Source organism: Notolabrus celidotus, chromosome 17 (assembly GCF_009762535.1).
Source record: "Notolabrus celidotus isolate fNotCel1 chromosome 17, fNotCel1.pri, whole genome shotgun sequence".
NCBI lineage: Eukaryota > Metazoa > Chordata > Actinopteri > Labriformes > Labridae > Notolabrus > Notolabrus celidotus.
Window position 1 is genome coordinate 7983220 of NC_048288.1, and position 24434 is coordinate 8007653.

General features: G+C 39.6%; 1 long non-coding RNA gene across 1 annotated transcript in view; it reads left to right on the forward strand.

The window, feature by feature from the left end:
* The window catches only part of LOC117829404, a 53348-nt gene extending 45680 nt beyond the window's left edge, over positions 1–7668 (forward strand). The window contains exon 5 of the long non-coding RNA XR_004634617.1: positions 7371–7668. This is a non-coding gene — a long non-coding RNA (uncharacterized LOC117829404). The remainder of the gene's footprint in view (positions 1–7370) is intronic.
* Positions 7669–24434: the final 16766 nt, after the last annotated feature.

A 24434-nucleotide genomic window follows, 5' to 3' on the forward strand; every position in this document is an offset into this window, starting at 1 on the left:
TGTGCACTGGGAAGTAAATAAAGCCCATGGATCAACTGCAGTCACCACATCTCTTAAAATGACTTGACATATCATTGAGTTTAACAGCATGGCTCATTGATATAATCGTTGTTGTTTTGTAAATCAGCTTTGGTCAGTGGTACAGAGGAGTAGGCTGCTCCGTGTGTACGAGAGAATGCTGAAAGCTTAAGAGTCTACATGAGATTACTGGGAGTTCATGGCTTACTGGATTTTCCCTTCATAAAAAATCTATCATGTATTTTTCATGTTTGTGTGGATTTGTTCTTCCCCTCGTACCATTTCTGCTGTTCTTGGAATCAATCAGAGTAATCAGAACTGTTTAGAACCAAGGTTTAATTTACAACATTGAAGAGCTCTGTCAACCTTTCATCCCAAACATGACATCATATGAAGAAAGTTTTGTAATTCTATCGTGTTGAATATTTCCACATAGTAAACTTTCTCTGTTTCCATGAACCTTTGAACCATGTGGTGTAAATATGACGGTGTACGTCTGGCTGTTGAGGCTATGTGCTGTATTAACCTTATTTGAATCGGTGAGTGTTTTGACTCTTCTCTGCAGCTTGGTCTTGTTCCCATTTGTTCTTTTCTACTGGGCTTTGTTTCACAGAAATCTCATCTGCCAAATGTTTTCACACACAACAGACGAGGGTTAAATCATCTGCAAGCAGCGGCTCGTTCTCAAAGAAACATATGTATAGATTACCTTTTGATCGACACTTCCACTGACATACCGCCACATTGCGACTTCACATCCTATCAATCCTTTCCAGTTTTTGACCCATTTACAGCAATTTTCAGAAGTAGGGCTGGACATCCAAAGTTCATCACTTAAGAAGAGAGAAACACTACACCAAGTTAGCACGAGGACCATCCAAGAGTCATGATTATTTTTCACGTCAATGTTGTACAACTGATAACCGCTCCTTTAATTTACCCCTGAACCTGACCTTAGCAGCGGGCTCAGTTATGCTTAATGTATCCGCTGTTGCTATTGATGTGCTTGGAGAGTTTTCACATGTCATCACAGTCAAAGGAAAGTCCCAGAATCAGTCAGTGTGAACCTGAGTGCCACAACATGTCGTGTTTGGGAAAAAGGTGTGTTTTCACCTCTGTGTTCTACCAACATCCCATCCCCATCAGATCAAACGGCCCACACTTCACTTCAGCTCGTATTAATCTGAAATAACCATGTGGTCAGCATTCTACCCGTAGACTGGGGAGCACAGGTCAACTGGGGACCAGCTAAGGGAGCACCGCCTTCACACAAAGAAATATTATAGTCTTGACTGACTAAAGACCCAGCAGCCTCCTGCAGCCAAGATGTGGAGCCAGTTGTCCTGAGACAATCCAAGCCACTTGGTTTTATTTCACGAAGTATACTCTGAAGTTGAACAATACCTGGACCTTACATCTGCTGGAAGCATAACAGCATTGTGTCTTCTGGTCTAATGTTGTGTCACAAAAAATGGGAATAAAAAAATGTGAAAGTTAATTTTATATAAAGTCAATGAGTGACACATGTAAACACAGGTTCTTGTTCAGCGACACAAATTAGGCAAATGGAACAAGTTTTACGCATGAATAGCGCAAATTTCGTGACATGTTCAATGCTCTGCCCCCCTATTTGCTTATTAGCAAGAGTTGTAAAATCTGATCTTCAGTGAATCATTTGTGCCACTAAACAAATCAGCATGGAGATCCTCTGGTGTAATATTGAACATACCAGTGGAGGTTCATTCATCTGGAATATATAGGAAAATGTGGTTGTATCTGTGTGCAGCTACCCAGAACTCTGTGACTCTACCTGTTTTTTATTGGAACAGGAATGAAAATGACCTCACTTGGAGGAAAGAGAGTGAGGAGGTCAGATTATCTGGTAAATTGTGAAAACCTTTGTCACTTGATTCCAGCTATCGGTTGTACTAGCAAGTCAGCACTGCCCCAATTAGCATCACCAGCTTCACCTCACAATACAGTCTTGCTCATCCTTGTTAGATGACAACAGACTGGAGTGGCATTTGAAGGGACTCTCACAAGATTCACATCTTTGGGTAAACGTGAATGGAGTGAGTTATTTGTTTGAATTAAGCGAGTAAATTAATTAATTTGCATCTGGTGTGAACACAACATAAGGGAAGTCACCTGACTGGAAGGCTCTGGTTAGAACTCTGCACAGTAATGGCACAGAATAACTGGTTGGTATCAACTGTGAATAAAGAAGCAGCTCTTCTATCAGACTCTGTTTTAAAATCTTAACACATTGATTATGAAAATGTGACAGACGCCAAATGACGACAGGTTTAACAGTTTGTTTTTATGATGTGTGAAGTGCAATGAAATGGCCATCACACCAAACACTGACAGAGTCCACTCACCAACATACAACGTCTCACTGTGTGTCAAATCTGCCCCTCCCTACTGTTGCAGCAATCTCTGTTCAGCTCCTCTCTTTGTTACTTTGATTCTTGTATTTTATCAACAAACTTGTCTGACATCCATGTAAAGTTACATTTCATATTTATTGTTGTGAGTGTGGCTTTGTTTGTTGTACTCCTGTCTTCATTCAGCCTGCTTTCAGATTGACTATCGTTCAGATCCACATGACAATCCACTGAGTGCATGCTCTGTTATCCCTGGGGCTCCACCCACACAACAGGATATCTGACCATTGATAGATGTTGAACATTTAGTATTCACAATGTCAAATTGGGGCTACCCTAATCATGTCTGTTACGGCAGACCTTAAAAACACCTCACACCACAGGAAAACCACTCTAAAGCAGGTAAATGGCCTCCCTTGTTCATTATTTGTTTGCTTACTCTGTTTTGTGTTTGGAGCTTGGCAGGTAAAAAGTTGTTTTTTGGAAATATATTAGCAACTAGCCCATACACCTTTAGTATAATAACTGCATCAACTGAGTTCTCAAGTTTAAGGCAAGCTTTAAGCATTAAAAACTATACAGGTGGCAACATGTGACAAAGTTTATGTGCAAATGCTGTAATAAGTTGCTTTAATAGTCATAAACATGTCTCAACATGTGTTCTCACCGACACTGTGAGGGTTTAAAAAGGTGGATTTCACCTTTAAATGCTGTCTGATACGTTTCAAAGCATTCATACTCTGTCTTCCCAAAGCTGCGCTGCTTGTTGTGACAGAATTTGCTCGTTATCAACCAGGAAATTTGTCTGGGTCTTGCTCGGCCCTGAGTTGGTCAGCCCTGGGCCAAAACAAATCCAACCAGCTGCTGGATTTCTGCTCTAGTTTGCTCGGCTGTGGGTGTGTAAGAAGTGTCCCAGCATCCCCAAGCATATGCACATATCCTTTCTCTATTTCCTGTTGAATATCAAAGTGCTACAGAGACTCATCAAGAGACACTGCTGCTGCACAAGTGCTTGAGGTTCCCACAAGCTGCACATAGGCAAACAAAGTAGAATAAGTCTTGTCTTATTTTCTGTCTTGACTGCCTTTTAAATGATCAGCATCACCTCGGAATATAAGCCTGAAAGTGAAGCAACAAGAGAAGTGGGAATAGAGTGAACCTGAAGTGTAGAGACTTTGCTTTCAGGGATTTCTGGCAAAGGAAACTGGAGAATTTGTGGTCCTTGGAACAACAGCGTGAATACATTGCAAACCCTACAGCTGTCAGTTCAATGAGGGCAAATCCGACAGGGGTAGGATTCAGTGAAATATGAAAAAGCTGAAAATTCAAAGCCATGCTCATTTTTCAATGCACTAAATCTAACCATGTCTGTCATTTTATAAGCTGACTTTTGTCCAAAAATTACAAAAAGAAGAAAAAAACCTATGGTGAGCAGTTTACAGATGGGAAAGGGTGATTTCCTTTCCTTCCATCATAAATATCCCAGACTGTCCTAACAGCTCATCAAGGAGTCCGATGTTTTGACTGCCTCAGCCCCACCCTTCAACACAAACACAGTAACAGATAACTTTCTTTTCATTTTTCAATATCTAGAATATACGAGATGTCACCCAAGGAAAACACCTGTCATTAACTTTGTATCAAAATGTGAAGTGCAGCCAGGAGAAGTCTGCAAGCTTCTCATCAGATAATTCTTCCCCTCTGTGTCTCTCTTCCTCCTTCACCACAGTCTCACAGTGCACCATCCTCCAGGCTTCCCTTGTCTTCTTCTTCTTCTTTGACCTTAGTGATGCTTTTTGGGAACTGTCACTGATGATGGTCTTAAACCTCACCTTGTATGTGCTTGTATTTCTTTACATGAAAGTATATAAAGGAGTACAATGTAGTGATCTCAGGTACCTGTAGTTCCAATCACAGTATCCTCTTAATATGATATATTAACTTGACTGTCTGCATCTTTTCCCAACAACGAATGCACCATGAATTTTTCCCAAAGTCAAAACATTAAGCCATCTACAGCTCACTAATTCTGTTACCCTTAACTTTTATTAACCTCAACTGCAAGCATTATATTTGGCATTAGTGTTAGCATCGGTGTTAGCATTGTCTTGGCTCTGGCATTGGTCTTGGTGTTAGCATTGATGTTGGCATTGACATTGACATTGGTGTTGGTATTGGCCTAAACATTGTTATTTGCGTTGGTGTTAGTGTTGACATTGGCGCTGGCATTAGTATTGACTATGGCTATGTCTATGGCTTTGGCTTTGGTGTTAGTGTCGACATTGGCATTGGCATTGGGGTTGGCTTTGACGTCAATGTTGCTGTTAGCATTAGTGTTTGTGTTGGTATTGGCAGCAGCGTTGACATTGGTGTTGGTTTTTGCATCTGGGGTAGCATTGCCATTGGTGTTGGTTTTTGCATTGGCATTAGCGTTGACATGTGCATTGGCATTTGTGTTGGCGTTTGCATTGCAGTGACGTACTGTATCTTTGTAGTGGCTGAACAGATTCTTACTAAACAACATCATGAAACATCTCTTCTCTTCTTCTTGTACTTTTCTTTTACACTACTAGTCAAAAGTTTGGAAAAACCTCATTCAAGGGTTTGTATTTATTTTAATTATTTGAATGTATGTTTTATATTTTAGATTCTGTAAAGTAGCCCCTTTTTCCTTCATGACAGCTTTGCACACTCTTGATATTCTCTCAGTCTGCTTTATGTGTCTCCTGGAATGGTTTCTAATTAACATGAGTCTTATCATGAGTTCATTTGTAGAATGACTTGCCTCTTAATGTGTTTGATACCATCAGTTGTGTTGTTCAGAGGTAGGGTTAGTACACAATGGATAGCCCTATTTGACTACTGTTGTAATCCAGATTATGGCAAAACCAGATTATTTCATAGTTTTGATGTCTCCAGTAGTAATCTACAATGTTGAAAATAAATAAAATAAATAAAAAACATTGAATGAGAAGGTGTGTCCAAACTTTTGACTGGTAGTGTAGTGTACTTTGAAGATAGTACCTGTCTATCTCCGACAAGAGCCCTGTTGTGTCTCTTTATGCCTAGCTCTACTTGTAAACGTAAGAACAGGATGTGTAACAGTGGCGCAAAGTTGTTCTGCCACTGAGCCAGCAGCTGAGATAGTTACAGAGGGACAACAGACGCACAGAGAGCAGGTGTCAGTGTAAATGATGGATTCAGCAGGAACGGCTCTGTTTCTTTGTTTATGAAGTTTATGTTGCTTGTTTACACCTCCTACCTGTTTTGCATCCACAGCGCCATAGCTTTGTGTAAAATCACACACAGAAACACCAATATGACTGCCCTGTTTGGTTCAGTGTACAGTCCCTCCAGGAAGTTGCGATTTTGCGATCGCAACTATCAACGCAAATTCAACCAATCAGCACAATTTTTTTGCGGCCCTGCAATTTTTTACAATCACCGCAACTTTCCCGCAAATTTGACCAATTACCTTAACCTCAGCCCCTGCACGTCATCGGTTTTGTCATCAATTTGACTTCCTTGGAACATAAACATAAGTCCTCACTTGATCTGCACTTTTCAACAACAAAACACGCACAGAGAACGGGTGAAAAGAGGGGACAGCAGGCAGGACAAGTGACCATGACAACGTTATTATTTATAGATTGAGGGGCTCAGTGTTAGCTTGGTAACCTACCTGCAGCAGGTGTGCTTTATGAACCAGCTCTCCTCACCTCCATGCATCTGTCTCATCTTCATTGATGATTTTTACCCCCCGGTGTGTGTTAGTGACAAAGACACAACCGGGGGACGTCTGTTTAATATTTGACGTTTTACATTGTTGCCGTGGTTACCGTAAAAAGCTCTGCATCTACAGCTTGATTTAATACAGTTTGGTGAAACATCAGACACATTCAGTAAGTTTTGATCAACTCCTTGTCATCAAAGATGCAGATTAATTTCAGAGTGCCGTGAACTGACTGTGCATCAGTCGCTGCGAGGTGCATTCAGGGACCGTCGTAAATGTGCAATACAGCCCTTTCATGGCATTTTTCTGTGAATCAAGAGAATCAAAATACAGTCAGTGGCCACATCAAGAATGCTTTCTAAAAACAACTGTAATTTAGCATATTTACTTGCCCCTGAGATTTTATTGGGGGAAAAAAGCAAAAAATAAATAATCGCAACTTTCACCACAATTTTTTCAAAAAGCTGTCGCAAATTCAGGCTTTTTGGGCCGCAACAATCACAAAAAAATCCAGCGAAATCCTGGAGGGACTGAGTGTAAAAGTAAATATAGAATAACAGTATTGTTACAGTGTGCCTTTGTGGAGTCTTTGTGGACTAAAGTTTGCTGTGTGATAAGACCTTGGGAACAGAGGTATGACCCCAAATTTGCAACAGTTCACTTGCAGGTTGAGCTTAAAAGGTAATGTTTTAATATGAATTTGTACCTTTATTTATTTGTACATTCCAATGTGGAACTCTCAAGCAGCACTACAGACCTGTTTGTCTGTATTATTTTGTCCATCTTTAGGTACTCAAATGATGCAGTGCACTTTCCTGCTAATGGTTAAAAGCTATCCCCCTGGTCTATAGATGGTGGTTACATGCAGCCTTATGAAGGGATGAAAAAGGCTGTTGGAAAGTAAACATTGATAGGATGTATGCTAAAAGAGGTGTGCATTTCTCACATCCTCAAGGGGACCCTTGTTGTACATTCAGCATATTTAAGTAAAAAGAAATGTGCTATTCTTCTGCTTTGTCTACCTTGGGCTACCTCTTAGAGGGTGTAAACAATCTCTCCTTTTTCCTCTTAACTTTGTCATGTTTCATTGTAGTGCATTTACAACTATTCCCATCAGCTATCATTTCACCTCTTACTCTATGACTGTTGTTATTAGTGGATTAGCAATGTCCTTTGGAGGTATTTCTCGCACTGTTGTAATGACAAACCCTTCTCTGCCCTCTGACCCACAGAGTTTAATCCCCAGACACACAGTAGCAGAGTGATTCCAGATGGAGGGAGTCGGGAAGGCGTCGCTGGTAAAGCTTCATCACCACAATCTTTGGATTCAATCACACACTTTGGCATTGGGCATTCCCAGTAAAACCAGTGACCCAAGAGTTGGATGCAATTATTAAGTGATATGCACCAAGTTGCCTGATATTTTGGTTTGAAAAAGTGTTTTCCATGTTTCATTGTGATCTGTTTGACAGATGCTGACTTGAAGACGATCAAATCCATCACTTAAAACAGTACCAGGTGTTAAATTCAGAGAGAGGCAATTTTGCTTTTTGTCTCTTACTGCTTTATAGCCCCTGTAAAAGTCTCTGAATCAATGTGGCACTGCTGTGTGTTATAGCAAGGCCATTGAGCCCACACTATCAAATGACTTCTCACCCAGTAACATTTTCCTGTGCCAAGAACACAGTCTGCAAACTCTCCTCAAAATCCACTCCAACAAGTGTGGATATGCTAATGGTACAAATATGTCCATCAATAAGAAAAACAGGTGTTCTCTAAAGCACACTCTGTTCACATGTCAAGACACACCTTAGCAGCCAATATTACACTCGGTGGGAGAAATAGGTGGTCCAAACTCTGGTGAACTGTGAGAGGAAGAGTTATTTCCTAAAAACCAGCCTGTAAAAAAAGAACAACAGTCTTCACAATCATCTGTCAGTCCTGAGCTGTAACTTTCTCCTCTCGTTTCCTCGTGTTTGGCTGAAAATCACTGAGAAAATTAGACCTTTTTGGATTAAGATCCAGGTGGTGTCGACTTCTGTGAGGACGCATAGCTCAACAAATTATGTAATATTACCTACTCTTAAAATTGGTCAGTGAGATCACTGGCGAATTAGCCTTTTCTTCTTCAATGGCTTTTCTTAAGACTCTGAATCAACGACATTTCCATGAATCACACACCAGCTGGATTACTTTTTACTCCTGGGCGGGCTGAGCTTGCTGGATTAAAGGTGTATATTTTATAGGTCTACATTAAACATTGAAATTACTCTGTGAATGGGTAAACATTCTCAGATATACTATAGTGTATATGAGTAATTATGAGTTTTAGAAGTGTTGGAGGATGGATTTTGCCATATTGGACAGTGCCAGTACAGCTGTATAGCTCTTTCTTCTCAGTCTTTATGCTAAGAGTGTTGACATTATTCAGTTTGATTTTTTGTCTCTGTAAGTTAAGACTATATACCAGTCATGTGCTGAAGTCTCTGTTGGTTATGGACAGCTTTGTGTATGAAGCTCAATTATTTGTTGGTACATATTGCAAAGGGGATGCTCTTTTGCAACACAACCACTAAAATAATAGGCTACACAAGTTTTCATGAGTCAGCATTTCCAAGATGGTGCCTACCTTTGTTGGCCCTCAGAACATGTCCTCAGAAACCGATGCGTGATGTCACATGTTTTACACAGTCTTCTCTTTCTATATTGCCTACGCATAGTAATGTTTTAAGATAGATGCTAACGTGTTTATAGTGCTAGCAGACTGATTTGTGGCAGATACTGTTGAACAGTTCCCATTATGTTTAACATTTTTTTGTGTTAGACTTTAAGGTAACATCATAGACTAAAAATATGGACGTAGTAATCCGTGACGTCACCCACTCTGTTCTTGAGAGCTGTTTTGAAGCAAATCGACTGCAGCAGCCATATTGGTAATGCGGAACTCAATAGGCAGAGTGTGACGTAGTGTGAGTCTCTTAGCCAATGGCTGTGTGTTCCCGACCGGGAGTCACGTCAGTCATGTCCTTATTTGGGCAAAAACTCATAATCTTAATATCTTCTTAACCGTCACGTTTAGAAAAAAATTCACCCCCCCGTACAGTGTGTGCCATTAGAGATTAGCGTTGTAGGGCCAAGCCGTTTTTTGAACCAGGCTGTAAACATGTTTATTAATGCTGCAAGATAGTCTTTTTTCCCATTCATATCTATGTGGTTTCCAGTGTTTCTGCAGCCAGCCTCAAGCGGATTTTCAATGTATTGCAGTTTATATCACTTCCGCATTGGCTTCATCGTTTGAGACCGGAGTTTGCCGCTTGGGTAACATTCATGTTACGGTAACGTATATGTGAGTGTTAGCAATGCTAGAACTTGCTACCTACATAACTAAAGACAAAGCAGCTAACTGATGAGAGTATTTTGCAGATGTGTGATTTCACCTGTTGATGGATTCAAAGGAAAACAACATTTTTATACATTCATCCTGAGGGGCACATGAATGTAAAACCAAATTTTAGGGCAATAACTTCAGTCTTTTTTAAAGGTGACATATCACACTTTTTTCATCAATATATATTGGTCTAAGATGTCCCCAAAAACACTTTGAAATCAGATTTTGGCATGCCTGAAAAACCCTCTTCTTCAGTCCTCCTCAGAACACTCTGTTTTCTCTCTGACCACGCCCCCTCAGGAAGTGGATGTGGTCTCGGCTCTCCTGCACGTTGATCTAATGTTTACATGTGGCTGAATATACACGGCTGCTCAGAGATCACGTTACTTCAACCCTCTGAATCTGATCCAGAATCTGATCCTGACGGAGAGGCGCCTGTAGCAGGACCTTCTGAAGGATTGGTCACAGATTTAGTGTTTCTTGTTGTTTTATTTATCAGTATGTCGACGTGTGTCTTGGTACACAGCTACGAACATGTAGCTATGTGGCTATGCTAACTAGCGCTAGCACTTATCCATGACAAATAAAAATCATCCACTAGATCTTCAAATCTGCAGACGGTGGGGAGTAAAACCGACCTTGCCAGAGAGGCAGCGGGACCTTTTCTGAAGGATTGGTCACAGAGTTCTGTGTTCTTGTTGTTTTATTTGTCAGTATGTCGACGTGTGTCTTGGTACACAGCTACAGCTACGACATGTAGCTATGTAGCTATGCTAACTAGCGCTAGCACTTATCCATGATAAATAAAAATCATCCACTAGATCTTCAAATCTGCAGACGTGGGAAGTAAAACTGACCTTTGTGTTTATTAAGACAGCCTACAACTAGCATGCCTCCCTCCTAAGCTCCTTGTTACCACACATTTGTGCAGGTAATGAAAAACGGAGGGGGGATTCAGTATTATTTTATACAGTGTATGGGCTGAACAAGCTCCGAGCTCTGACTCCGTGACAGACTGGATATTGTTGTTACGTAACAAAAACACGGAAGTCTGAAACGGCTCGTTTCACACACATTTACAGAAAGCTGGAGAAATCAAAACAGGGGCAGAATGGATTTTTTTCATTCTCGGGGGGTTTGTAGACATGCCAGGGACACATATTTCAGGTAGAGAACCATTAAAAAGTCAATTTTGCATGATATGTCACCTTTAAGGCATCTTTCAAAAAAATAAAACAATTCTGCTGCAGAATAAAATAAAAGAAAGAGAAACGGTATAATGGGTAGTATGATGTGAGAAACGTGAATGTGTTTAGCTGAATAATTTACGTAATACCAATACAATAATTTGAGATATTTCCGTTGAGACAATAATTTGTCCTGTTAATGGCACTAGGTTAAGACAGGTACAACCAAACTAAAGATCATCCTTCCTCTGGAACTACCTTAACAAATGAGTTAACAACATCCGCAGAAAGTTGCTGAGGCATTGCTTTAAGACAAATTCAATTGTATTCTGGCACCAGAAGGAGGTGCGGGTTCATCCTCTGAGGACTAAAAACATCTGCATACATTTCTTTGCAATCTATTTGGTTGTTTCTAATGTATTTCAGCCCGGTTAGATGGCTTTATTTGAAATGTACTTGTATGAGTTGATCCTACAAATGGGTAGACAAGCTGGAAAATGCAGTTACCGCAGAATGCAAACACAGGCCAACTGTACATAAATATCTCAATTTAGCATTCAGCTGCATCCAAGTGGCATCTAAGTGGGAATCCACAGACTGCTGCAGCAGCCTGTTTTCACTGGAAGACTTTGAGCTCTGCTTCAGACTCCCTCCAGCTGGACACAGAGACAGACTTTACACCAAGCACCACTGGGTGTGAAATGGATTATTTAATGAAGGTTCTTTACCTAACATGTGCTTTTTATCCACGAGTCCTCCAGGTTAGGATATATTGCTGCAATAGAGGAAACAGCCATATGCTGTCTAATGGTGTTTGGATTTGGTTTAAAGCACAATAAATTTGGGATTTCCAGCCTCCCAAAGTATGTGAATTTTTGGGTTAGTGTCCAAACTTCTGGGACTGTAATTTTTACAGTGTGAACATATTCATCATATGTAGGGAAAGAAATGAAATGTCTTGCCAACTAAAGTAGAGTGAGCCACCCTGCCAGCAGAGACAGGACTGGACTGGTCGTTTTCCATGACTGTCATTCAATAAACTCTCACAGAGAAAACCCACAAACCAACAAGCGTCTACCGTCACATCAACACCCTGTGACGACTGACAACACAAGTTCTGCTGTGTTTCATCTTTTGGTCTTTAATCCAGTTTAAAGGACGAGTCTGGCATTTTATTTGAAGCCCACAAAGCCCCTTAAGTCCACAAAGGTGATCATTTTTAGATTTGTGCAGACAAGGGATGATCATGTACGCAACAGTTGTCATCTTGTGGGCATAACTTATTAATTTAACATATTAATGAAGCAGTTGAGTTTGCTGTCTCTTGCAATGTGTGATGAACCAAGCATTAACTGTCACTGATGGCTCTAACACACTGTTTGCTCAGAAAAAACCTTTGTAGTAATAAGCGAAGAAAATGTTTGAACACTGAAATTAATATTTTAACTACCTGTGGCAGAGTGTCACTACACCATGGAGATTTATAACAAAGCTATATGTTTAGCTAGTTAAGCTTAATGTAGTGAGTTGAAATTACTCTTTAATTTGGAGGTTTCCTCAAACATACCACATGAATAAACAACACTTTTACCAGAAAATTAATTTTATTTCATCCCGAACCTCTGAGCAACAGAAAGTGTTTTAGTTTATTGACAGAGATCATGCACAACCCAACTGCTGAGCCAGAGTTAGCTAAACGAGCTAACTCAAATCGTGGTTCCTGAGCAGGAAGATCTAGGAACACACAATACAAACAGTCTGAAACAGAATAAACAACTAAAACAATACAAAACGTATACACAACAGAATGTCCCATTAACACATATATCTATAAGACTGATGTATACAAAGGTTGAATCAGTGATCACATGACTGGATTGCCTTCAGCCATGATTTCAGTTTTGTTTTAAAAACACAGAAGCTAACAGTCGAAACTGAGTTCCACTTTTCTGCAATTTGGAGTTAAAAAGCAGATTTCCTTGAATTTAGAAAGTGCTTACGTTACTCACAAAGTAGAATACATCAAACAATATTCACCTGATTTAAAAAAATTACCAGCAAAGAGTTTCATATAATTTATTATCAGCACAGCTGCATTTGAACAGGTTGATAACTTGTGCACACAAGATACTGAACAACCTTCTGCCATGAAACTTGGTGGAAGGGTGAAGCATTTGCAAAGTAAGAATCCTTTAAGTTTGCTGTCCATCCCTTAAAAACAGACAATAATAACCCAACTCATTCATAAGTCGTGATATGTTATCATATGGAAAAACTGATGGATAAAAAGTAGTTCATCTTACTCTCGGACAACAGGTGATGGCAGAGACTTTGTAGTTGCACTTGCAGATTTTCGCATCATGTAACATTTGACTTCATAATTGAGGTCTGCATTTTCAATTCCTCTTTAAGCTCTTTCTGTCTCATTAAAATTCTCTTTATTGAAATATTTACCATTGAATATTATATTTTATATGAACTAACTGGTGAAGAAGGCCAGCTCAGTCCTGCACCCTGTGGAGGTGGTGGCTGACCGGAGAATTATGGCCAAGCTGTCGTCTTTGATGAACATTTCTTTTTCTATATATATTCTTGTTGGAATTCTTGCACTGTACACCTTCTTGTTTGCTGCTGTAACTCCGTGAATTTCCCCGTTGTGAGAAAATAAAGGAGTATTTTATCTTATCTTATCATATCTTATCTTATTTCTCACTCTGAAAAAAATCCAAGTTTTACGAAATGATGCTTTAAAATTCTACATCATAAATCAGACAGTGTCTTGTTGGAAATTCAAGGTTACCATCCAACAACACTGAAAACAATATCAACCCTTAAAGTGCTGGCAGTCTTGAGTTGTTGGCTCATCTCTCCTCAGCATGTGCAGTGTCAGAGAGGTGACCCATGTCATCAAGACCAGGCTGAGGAAACACATTCCTGGAACTCAACCATATGTGGAGGAAAAGCAGTGGGTGGTAGTGACGTAAAACAGGCTCAAAGAACGGACTATTAAGACCCCCGAACAACAATCCCTTCTTCTCTGCTTTTCTCATCCCCATCTACAGGTTAGTCGCTTCAGGAGCTCAAGCTCAAAACATTCTCGAGCCCTGCCTATAAAAGATAGTTTAAGCAGGTTTGGGTTAGTTGACGTGAAGAATATAAGGGCACAAAGATCTGTAACCTCTCTGTGCAGTTGCTCAGTGAACGTGTCTTAGGTTTCTGCATCTGCGTCAGGGTAATGACTCAAAGAGGCTAAACAGGATGGAGATCACAGGGGTGAAACTGAGCTCAGCTCACTGTCATGTTTCTCTCCAGTTAGCCACATCAACAAGACAAATGTTGCACGCAATCCTGAACACTGATTTACATTTACCCATTGGTATAATATTTTGGAAATTGATGCCACAAAAAAAGAGAATTTATCTTTGCCTGAATGTTACAACAACTGCTTGGCAATGTCAGGTTTGGGGATTTTGTTCAAACCAAAGTTTGTCCATGACTCGCTCTTTTTCCCGAGTCTTTGCAATTCCCCGCGGACGTGACTGACGTAACCGTGCCAGTGTTATTGCAAAGAGCCATTAGAGAGATGACGCAGCCTGGCACTCAGGCTGATGTAGAAAATACATGAAGTTCACAAAGAAGTTCACACACACACACACACACACACACACACACACACACACACACACACTCACGCACCAGGGTATACTGTGTGTAGTTAGAAAGAGAGATTGTTAAATGGGCCTTTAGGCTTCGTTGGCAGATCTCCCTAAAGCTGAGGGAGGGTAACAGAAGAACCATGGGTCAATTCAAATGGTTTATATGTACTTGCAAATGTATGTGTTTCCCTTTAGACTACTGTGCAGTTTTTTTTTGCACCAACAGGCAATCCAACAGGTCTGTGCACCGGCTTTAATACAAGTTAAACTGTTGAACTTTGATGTTAGCACTCAACAAAACTAGCATATTAGCTTGCTCTGTGTCGATCTGTATATGGCAGCTGTTGCTCGTCAGTCATGTTGGCTTTACTCACAGAGAGGATGGTGGGATGTCATGATGAGAGGACTGTTCTTAGTTGATACTTCAGATATCCCTGCAAAAAGTGATTTTGTGGTTCATTACCACCTTTTGAATAGCACCCATTTATCTGCTTCTTGGGAGTCTCAGTTTCACTGTAAGTACAATGTATCTTAAGATAAACAGAGGATTCACTCTGGCTTACGGTTCTGCGGTAAAAAAAAAATCAACAAATGACAAATCAATCAATCTTTATCTATATATCGCAAATTCACAACAAATGTTATTGCGATACTCTTTACCAACAGAGCAGGTCTGGTCTGTACTCTGTTTATGCGAAATGAGATTGCTACTATCAGTCTGATACTCGCCATCAGCAACACAAACGTGTACTTACCTTACAAAGCAAAGAAGTTGTGTCAACACATTTGGCTACTTTGGTCATAAAGGATTTTGTTTAAGTGACTGAAAGTTGTAGCTTTTCCATGTCCTCTTGAACTTTTTAAAGTCTGTGAAGTGTGTCCTGTGTCCGTGTCAACAGCAGCAAATAGCTTAGCGTCCATGTAAGATCTGCAGCTAGCTTCTTAAAACAGGAGCCAGACTGACTTCACTCATGAAGAACACTCACCATTAATATGTCCCTCATACATCCACTCTTCAACACACCCAAGCTATCTCTTTATAAGTTTGAGGTTATTTCAGTTTTTGTGCAAGTTAGCTAGGTACTGTAATTGTACATACACCTGCTGATATGAACATTAGTTATTCAGATCGCATGTGACGGGACAAAGTGGTTTGAAAAGCGTTAAAAAAATACTGCTAGTTATTTATAAAAAAAACCTTCATAATAATTTACATAAGACTGCTTTTGTGATTATTTTTGGAATCCCGATGGCTTTGATTTTTGTACTTTGTTACATGACTCACTCTGGCTGATTGTTCTTGTTTAGATAAGTCATATCAGTGTACAAAATGAAATTATTGTCATCATGATTCTCTTCAACAGTTCAGCCCAGGTAATTAAATTCTGATGACATTTTGAGGAAATGCAGTCCAAAAGTGAAAGTACTCACGTCATGTCTTTCCCTGTCAGGGAATATATTTGGATGTGGTCGGTTATTTCGCCTTTGTTGCAACATTTCACTAATGAGTCAAAGCTTTTTATTGAAAACTATGATTCAGTGATTTGGCAGCCTCTTCACCCAGAGTGACCCCGCTGACTGTTTCAATGATGGTTTGAACTCTTTATTCGAGGAAAGTGAAAGTAAGAAAGCAGGTCGTTGTCGGTTATATTTGCACAGAAATAATCCATTTGCTAAGCCAGTCTACTTTAGTGGAATGGAAAATAAATTATCCACAAGAATACATCATCCAACCCAAAATCAAAACAATGGATACCCACAATTTAGGCTAAATAAACACACATTTAATTGCTTGATATACAATCCCTCCTTTACCTCATTTTACCCCTTGGATGTCAAGTCTCACTTTCCTCAATAAGGTGTGGATTCACCCTCAAAGATTAAAATAATGTCTAACTGGGAAGGTGTTTTCGTCTGTTTATATGGGGCATTCAATTTTCACCTCTTCAGTCCATGATGGAATTTATTTTGCTTTGGTCTGAGCCCTGGCCCGCTGCTCCTACTGCTGGTTAGCCCATCACTGCAGTTTAGGTGAGCTTCAGGACACGAGGCCTGTCATTTCTGGCGGGGGGACAGCGGTCACAGCCTGTGATGCACTGAGTCTAGTCAGGATTGGTATTGACAGAACCGGGCAGGGCTGGAAAAAGCAGCAGTTGAAACTTGAATCTGTCTGCAGGGCTGAACTTAAAAGACGAGGCAGAGTCATCTCGTCTTTGCCCCTTATTTATTGAGCCAATGTGCTGAAATAAGCAGTGAGACTCGGTTTTAAGAGTTTGCAACAAAAATGCATCAAAAATACCAGCTATGATATAAGAAAAAATAATGTTAGTTAGTAGGCTGTTAATTCAGATAGGAGATAAAGTGTTTTCCTCAACACCATGCTAGTTTAGCAAATGTCAAAGAGCATGAAATACTGAGGCTATATGAGGTTAATCAGACTAATACTTGTATTTAAGATGTCAAAACTGTTGACATCTTGTGTGTTGCTGACTGTGACACAGTTGTTGGTGAAAGCAATGCGCCAAGAGCACACAGGCTCTGAGTTTTAAAAGTTAAGTCAATTCAGAAGTGCCTTAAAATGCATTCTCTAAAGGCCAACAGGGGGCGACTGCACCAGCCGCAAAGATGTCTGACTGAATCAAACCAAATGAGATTATGACCTTACTTTGAACTTGACTTATTAACCCATTAAACCTTATACCACATGAGTTCTAATGGTCTCAGGCTCTGGTTTCAAGTCTTCTTCAACATAAGGTTAACTTGAGGGCGTGAAATTGACAGGTCACTGCCAAGGCAACCTATCAGGCAGGACAGAAAGACTGGCGATGCATATTCGCTTTGTTGTGCAAATGTGGTCACTTCGGGCACCAAGGGACCATATTCCAAGTTTTTGCTGTCACAACTTCTAATATCAGTCTAGGTAAAGTTCAGGGCATCTTCAAAATGATTCCATGTCATCTTAAAAAGGATGCAAACATTTTTCTAAATTGTGTCAATTTCATTCAAGATCATAATCCACCTCACCAAGGGTTTACAAAAATGAGTAAACCTTTTTCTTTTAAGAACAATAAATGTCTACAGAATCTATGAAAACCAAACACCTGCTGAGATCCCACCAACATAAACATTCCTCAAACCATGCAGCTTGCATGGCTAACACAAAGTTAAGCAGCAAATAAAACATGTAAATCCAGTTCATTGTGTTAGCTTGTTCATTTCCTGTGTCCTTTAACGTCATTCTTTTGTGCATTTCCTTTACAAAACCAACGCAGCTCAGCACCCTGAATGTCAGCTGCACTCTCACAATCTTAGTTGAAATTAGTTCAACTTTTGGAGCACCGCTGCTCTGGTGAACGTCAACTTTTCACCACCAACCAATTAAAACCAAGAGGAGGCAGGACTTCTGAAATCAACTTGGTCACCATCAATGGTGGAGGTCAGCACAGAGAAGAAACTAACCACACAAGTTTTTTTGGAGCCACAATCCCCAGGTCTAGAGCTGCGGCTAAAGCTATGACACAATTTCTATCATCTTTTTTTTTATCAATTTTCTTTGTATGAGAGCTGGGGAAGTGGAAGTGCTCTAAAATTGGGGTTGTGGATGCTGCGTTAATGGACACAGGCCCTAACAGTGTAAGGATAGGATTGGACAACCCAAAGCAGATAACACTAAAACACGTAGACATACTCTGCACAAAAGCATTAAACATGGTGAAGGAGGAGACAGTGGTTTCCATTAATGTTAATTTCCTGCCAAGGTATGTTTAACCATCAGATTCGGAAACATGGGCTCATATTTTACATCTTGGCAGCATTATGTACACACAAGGTGTGTTGAAGATTGTTCACTCTAATTTTACAGCTGTGTTTTTGAGCGCTACATTTTCTCCAAGTGAGTTTCATTTTCTATCAGTGTGTTCAGGTGATTTTGCCAAATTCACACACAATGAGTAGAGAGGCTTAACCTAGATGGCAGCAGTGCATCATATTCCTAGAGGGCTGACTCAGAGGACAGACACACTGCTTCACACTTTGTTGGTTTGAGTGCAATTCCATATCAGTGCAAATGTTTGTTGGTACAGTACTGTCATCCAGAAAAGGAGTCCTCACACCAAAGCTCCAAAAGCATGAAGCCCCCGATGCGGCCTCCACTTCTCACCATGAATGCCATGGTAATAAAACAGAGGAACACACATGGCTAATTTCAGTTCACTGACTGCTGGTCTAGACACGCAGTCAGTGATTTATTTGAGTCGTCTGCAGCTGAATTTCTCTCCAGGACTGCAGGGTAACCTCCATTTCATCCCCATCACAATAAATGTATTGTTTGATTTCAAAGACAAATGACATAATCCTGTTTTTTGCACCTGTTGCCTCCTAAAATGTGATGTTACTCCCTGGAGCACACGTATAAATCATTTAAATAAATTACACTAGAGGTCAGCAAAAAAACAAACATTCTGCACAAGTAATGTAGTTGAAATAATAGTAATGACTTTAGGATGATATATCACTAACATCTAACAAATCATCAGTACTTGGTGGGTGATTTTGCCATCAAATGTTCCAGTTACTGAACTGGGCAGATTGTCTAGCGACTAACTTTCCGAGGACCCCAGTGTAGCCAGCGGTTAGCGATAATCGACATCCAGCTCAGACTTTCCTTTTCCTGCACTACATTGTCTTGAAACTGTAGAAGCAATTGTTTTCTTAGGTTACAACTAAAGTGGAATTTCTCCCCTTCAGATATCTCTGCAAAGAGTGATTTTGTGGTTCATTACCACATTTTGAATAGCACCAATTCATCTGCTTCTTGGGAGTCTCAGTTTCACTTTGAGTACAATGTATCTTAAGGTAAACAGAGGACTCACTCCGGCTTACTGTTCTGCTGTAAAACTATGAACAAACGACTAATCAATCAATCAATCTTTATCTATATATTGCAAATTCACAACAAATGTTATCTCAATACACTTTACCAGCAGAGCAGGTCTGGACTGTGCTCTGTTTATACGAAATGAGATTGCTACTATCAGATTACCGCTGATGGTAGCAGGGATGTCCTTGTGCTGATTTTGCTCCTCCTGATTTGCTCCCCATAAGGACTGTTTTTTTTTCTGTATATGCCGGTCTGCTGCTATGATCGGTCCAAATGGGCTATTACCATAGCTAATACTTACCATAGTGAAGTCCACACCCGCGTCTCCAGATTCTACATATTCATGTAGAGTGATTGAATAAACATTACAAGTGGTGAAACCTTACACAATGGCATAGGCAATTTGTGAATTAAGATGGCTTTCAATCACCACTTCAAAATTAGACATACAGGTATGTAGACTTGGGGTCAATAAATTCATTTATTTGAAATGCAGTTCTTTGGCTCTGCTGCTGATGTGTCTTTTAATCTAGGTCTGTTGTCACTCAACACTCTGTCTCACCTAACGTCTGGCCCACAGCACGTTCTGATTGGACAACAAGTGTAACTGGTTATCTGTTGACTCCTGTAAATGATGATGGAAGTTTCAGTTTTTTATAAAGAATTTGCTAAAGGCATTCAAACAAAGTCTTGAATAGAAGTTTGTAATATTCCAAACTCTAACTCGGTTATCAGTCTCATGAGCTACTAGTAATTGGTATCGGTATCAGCCCTGGAAAACCAATATCAGTTGACCCTTTATGTAGACATCTGTAGGTCTGACACTTGACTCAGTCCTGTACACTAGCAAACTCTGTAGCATGTAGTGGAGAGCTTGTGAATTAACTTTGAGTTTGGCTGTTTGTGTTTGCAAACTGAATTTGATCAGTTTAAACTTTGATGTGATACCATTTGCTTCATTTTCGACCACTGATTAAGAAAACATGTTGTAAACTATGGCCTTACTACCTGTTCATAACGGCAGAGTACTCTTATGTGATTAGGTTTGGATTAATTGCTGCACTGCAACAGTTACCAGCTCCTTAAGCTTGTGATATTAATGTGTATAAAGTAAGAGCTTGTTAAAGAAAAGGTTGTCTTGTGAAGTTCACTGACTTACCAAAGTTTAGAATTCTTAGCCAGCAATCTCTCCTCCTGAAGGCTTAATTCAATAACTGCAACAGGTCTCTCACAATACATCTTAAACCCAATGTAGAGCAAACGGTCAGTGTTGTGCTAACACTTGTGTTTTCTCTCTGATAAACCGATTCAAAGCATCATCCCTCTTCCTCTCATGGAAGGGAATTATAAAACACAACAGCCTCCCTGGAAATAACTAAGAGGATGTAATTTACTGCAGAATCATTGCTATCACTTGCCTTGCCCTCGTGGGGTCATATCCCTTCATTTCCTTGGCTGCAGTCTCAACTTTGAGAACTCCAAGCAGTGGAAAGAAATGTCTCCTTACACTTGGCTGGTGTTAATGGGTTCAGACTACGCAGAGAAAACAGACCTCTCTAATCCTCCATGGATACAGCCGTGTCAATAAAAGCCTCTCCCATTTAATGCCTCTCTTTGTAAGAGTGAAATACTGCTGAGATACACCGCCAAGCGAGAAGCTTCAAACACACATTTTATTTTCAGTTGAGACAGCGTTTTCAAACTTTTTTTTTTGCCTTACAAGTAAACAGATTTCAAATTGGCTTCCAATAAACAAACAGGGCTGTGTGTTGATCTCTTTGTTTCAAGTTGGACAGACTTTACCATGCAAGTTTCCTCGCTCTCCATCCCTCTGATGCATTCACTTTGAAAGCCCAGTTTTGAACTGTTTCAGCCGTGTTAGCATAGCATTGATATTTGGCATCACAAGACTCAATGACACACAAAACGTGTCACTTCATACTTTAATCTCTTTCCCATTATATTCACTAAACCAGCAGAGAGACACAGGGAAGGGCTCCTCTTGAATCCTCTATTGATTTATGTTACATTTGTTCTGGGAGGATAGTCAGTCCCAGAGCAACTTATTGGTTATTTGTTTGTCCTTTCTGCAGCAGTGTATCATTTTGGTTTGTGTGTTGAGAACGTTTTCAAACTTAAAAGAAAAGGCAGGTTTCCTGCTTTACAGAAAAACGTGACTTATTTTACAGCCCGCCTTTCATTTCCTCTGAGTTTGTTTTCTCCTTGAAATACTGTACCGCACACCTTCTCTTCGCCAATCATAATCTACACCCCTCAGACGAGGATGAAGCAGACAGACCTCTAATCTTTATGAGCAGTGTTATATGGGAACATTTCTATGGCTCTGAACCAAGGCCACCATACATAATCAATGTTAATGATATGCAGTAAAATGTGAGCTCCCTCTGTTGCTTTCGAATGCTGTGAGGCTTGGTGGATTGTTCATTTCGAAACAAGTGTTTCTCATTATGTGGAGTATTGTGCTTGGCAGTGGAACCGCGGAAATCCTGCCAATGCAAAATCTGCTTTCCAATGCCTGCTTAGAATACCATATATAGTTTCACCTGTTATCCTGCTCAATTCTCAGAGATAATCCACACAGTCAGCATGTTTTCGTGTCTTTGTTAAGTTCTTAGATACATGTTAAGGCTCATATCCTGTATAAAATGTGTTCTTTTGAATGCAGAGTTAATTTGATTTCAAGAGTTATTTTTCTTCAGATTCAGAGCGTAATCCTTTTGAGCTTTGGGTTTGTCCCCAGTGACCCTGACAATTTGTTAGTAGTAGTACTATTATACAGTACTTTACACTTTGGAGCTCAAAGAATCATGCAGGGAGCATCAGGTAGAAACACTAAACAAGACCAAATTAATGAAAATTAGGTTCATCTCTGTGTTAAGGTATGTTTTGTCATCACATTGAAAGAAGAAAAAACTGTTTGATTCAGCATCAGAAATGCAGCAAAGAGTGCATCTCATGTATGAAAAGATTACCCTTTGAACTGATGTTATGGTGATTATTTTCTGGCAACTATCTTGAAACTAGCATGTTGGTTTGTAACATGGAGACATGGAATTTTTTACACACCAATGAGAGTATTTCAACTTTGATCCGTCTCTGTAAATGAATTTTATCTTTTAAGACACACGATGTACTAACTTTCTTAAAGTGAATTTCATTTCAAATCATGAACTGTCAGAGAAAATCACCCTCAGGAAGGCATCTTTGCAGCTAACCATACCCAGATTGCACTGCTGTGTTCATTCACTGCCTTTATAAGGTCACTGAGTACAACCAGTTTGGTGGAGCACTAGTATGACTCAGCTAATTGGATCAGTTCAGTGCCTGACATGAGTTTTCTCTGCTCTTGATCTTGACTTTCTAAATTGGTACAATGTTTTCACTGAAATGTTTTGGCTAAAGGGAACTGTGTTGATAAGTTAAGGAAAATGACGCAATAGAGCGAGATTGAACCTAAAAATAGAACTGAACAAAGTTTACATTCTTTCTTAATAAGTAATGCCATGTTCTGTAGCTATTTCTTGGAGGAGAGATGTATGGACTAAATTTATCCACAATCCAATGAGTCATTTGAAGTCGCGGCAACAGAACCCCTGGGATGAACTCCTTGAACACGCAAGCTAGCACTTGCTTGGTGGGCTAACGTAACTTTGTCAGGTGCTGTGGATGTTAAAAACACTTTCTTTTGACCAGTTTTTTGGGCTGATTTCTGAATATATGAGTAAATTTTAAAGCTATTGTCCAACAAAAAAAACTTTCTGTAAACTTTTGTGAAAGTATCAGACTTGTTCAGTAGCAAAACATAGGGCGCAGTTCGGATGAAACAGCCAAAGATATTAAAAACAGGAATAATAAAAAAAGATAGTCTCTTTATTTTGTACTGCTTAGTATGTTTCCCACAGTGGAAAAATGTTTTGCTTATTTGTTGCTCTTTTTGATCTTGAGAAAAATAAATTGAGAAATTTAATTGTAATGCTTCAAAGGACCCTTAGGAGCAATAAATAAGATGAAAAAGAGACAAGGCCTCTGTAAAAAAAATATTGAATTAAAAAAAGACTCAAAGTTCATGCTCTCATGTTTGTCTCATTCTCGTCCCACTTTCACTCTACAGGAGATTAATTGTTTACCTTACGTCTAATCTTCGTCTTTAATCCGTCTTTGTAGTTTCTTGTTGCCGGTGTTGTTCAGACCAGGATTCAAACTTGTGAACTTGTGTTTCTGGGTCAGCAGTGAAGCTTTATGCCGAAGTCTCCAAAGATGACTTTCTGACAAAATATTGCCATAAATAGACGTAAAAAGGGGGATACTGTTGAAAGTCTTTCTCACGCAGAGCCTAAGGGAATCGATTTACTCACCTCACTGTCAAACACTCAAAAATATTCAGATTTTATATTTTGACATTTCTCCTTCACCCTCTTGTTGGTGAAGTAGTCAAACTGACTGTTGGAGCTCAATCATGAGAGTATACAAATGGAATGTTTATTCAATTACATGTGTGTGAATTAAATGGTTCTCTGTGTTGCACAGACTTGTGTATATAAAACATGCATCTTGCACATCCCATGAATTAATATTTGTTGTTTCTTTATGCTGAGGTTTTTGTGAATTTGGACTTGTATGAAACATAACTCTTGTGTTTTCTATCGTCAAGATCATATTGAGATTAACGTGAGAGCTTGGTTACTCTCCAGTGCTCCAATGAGCATCTGTAAGACAAGTTTAAGAGCTCTAGTGAGACTAACCTTTGATATTGAGACAGATCTGAGAGCTCACACTTGTCTTATTCTTCTTTCAGCTGAGATCTCAGAAGAAGACAACTCTGTATTGAAGTTCTTCCACAGGGCTCACATGGGGCTCACTCTGAGACTGAACCATGTTTATTTCTCAGGAGACACGAAAAAGACAAGTGAGACAATGGACAAAATCTCCTTTTGGTCTTGATTAGTGCTGATTTTTGTCAAGGAGACATAGATGAGGCATATATAAGATTTCATCCTAATATTTACTTTGTTATCATGAACAAGTAAACAGCTTTTGTAGGATCAAATTTCATAAAAGGGATAATATCTCTTTAAACCTTGGGGATATAAATGCCAACCACTAAAGCCTGAGAGGCTAAGACCTAATTATTAACGATGCAAATAAGAAATGAAATGAAAACATGT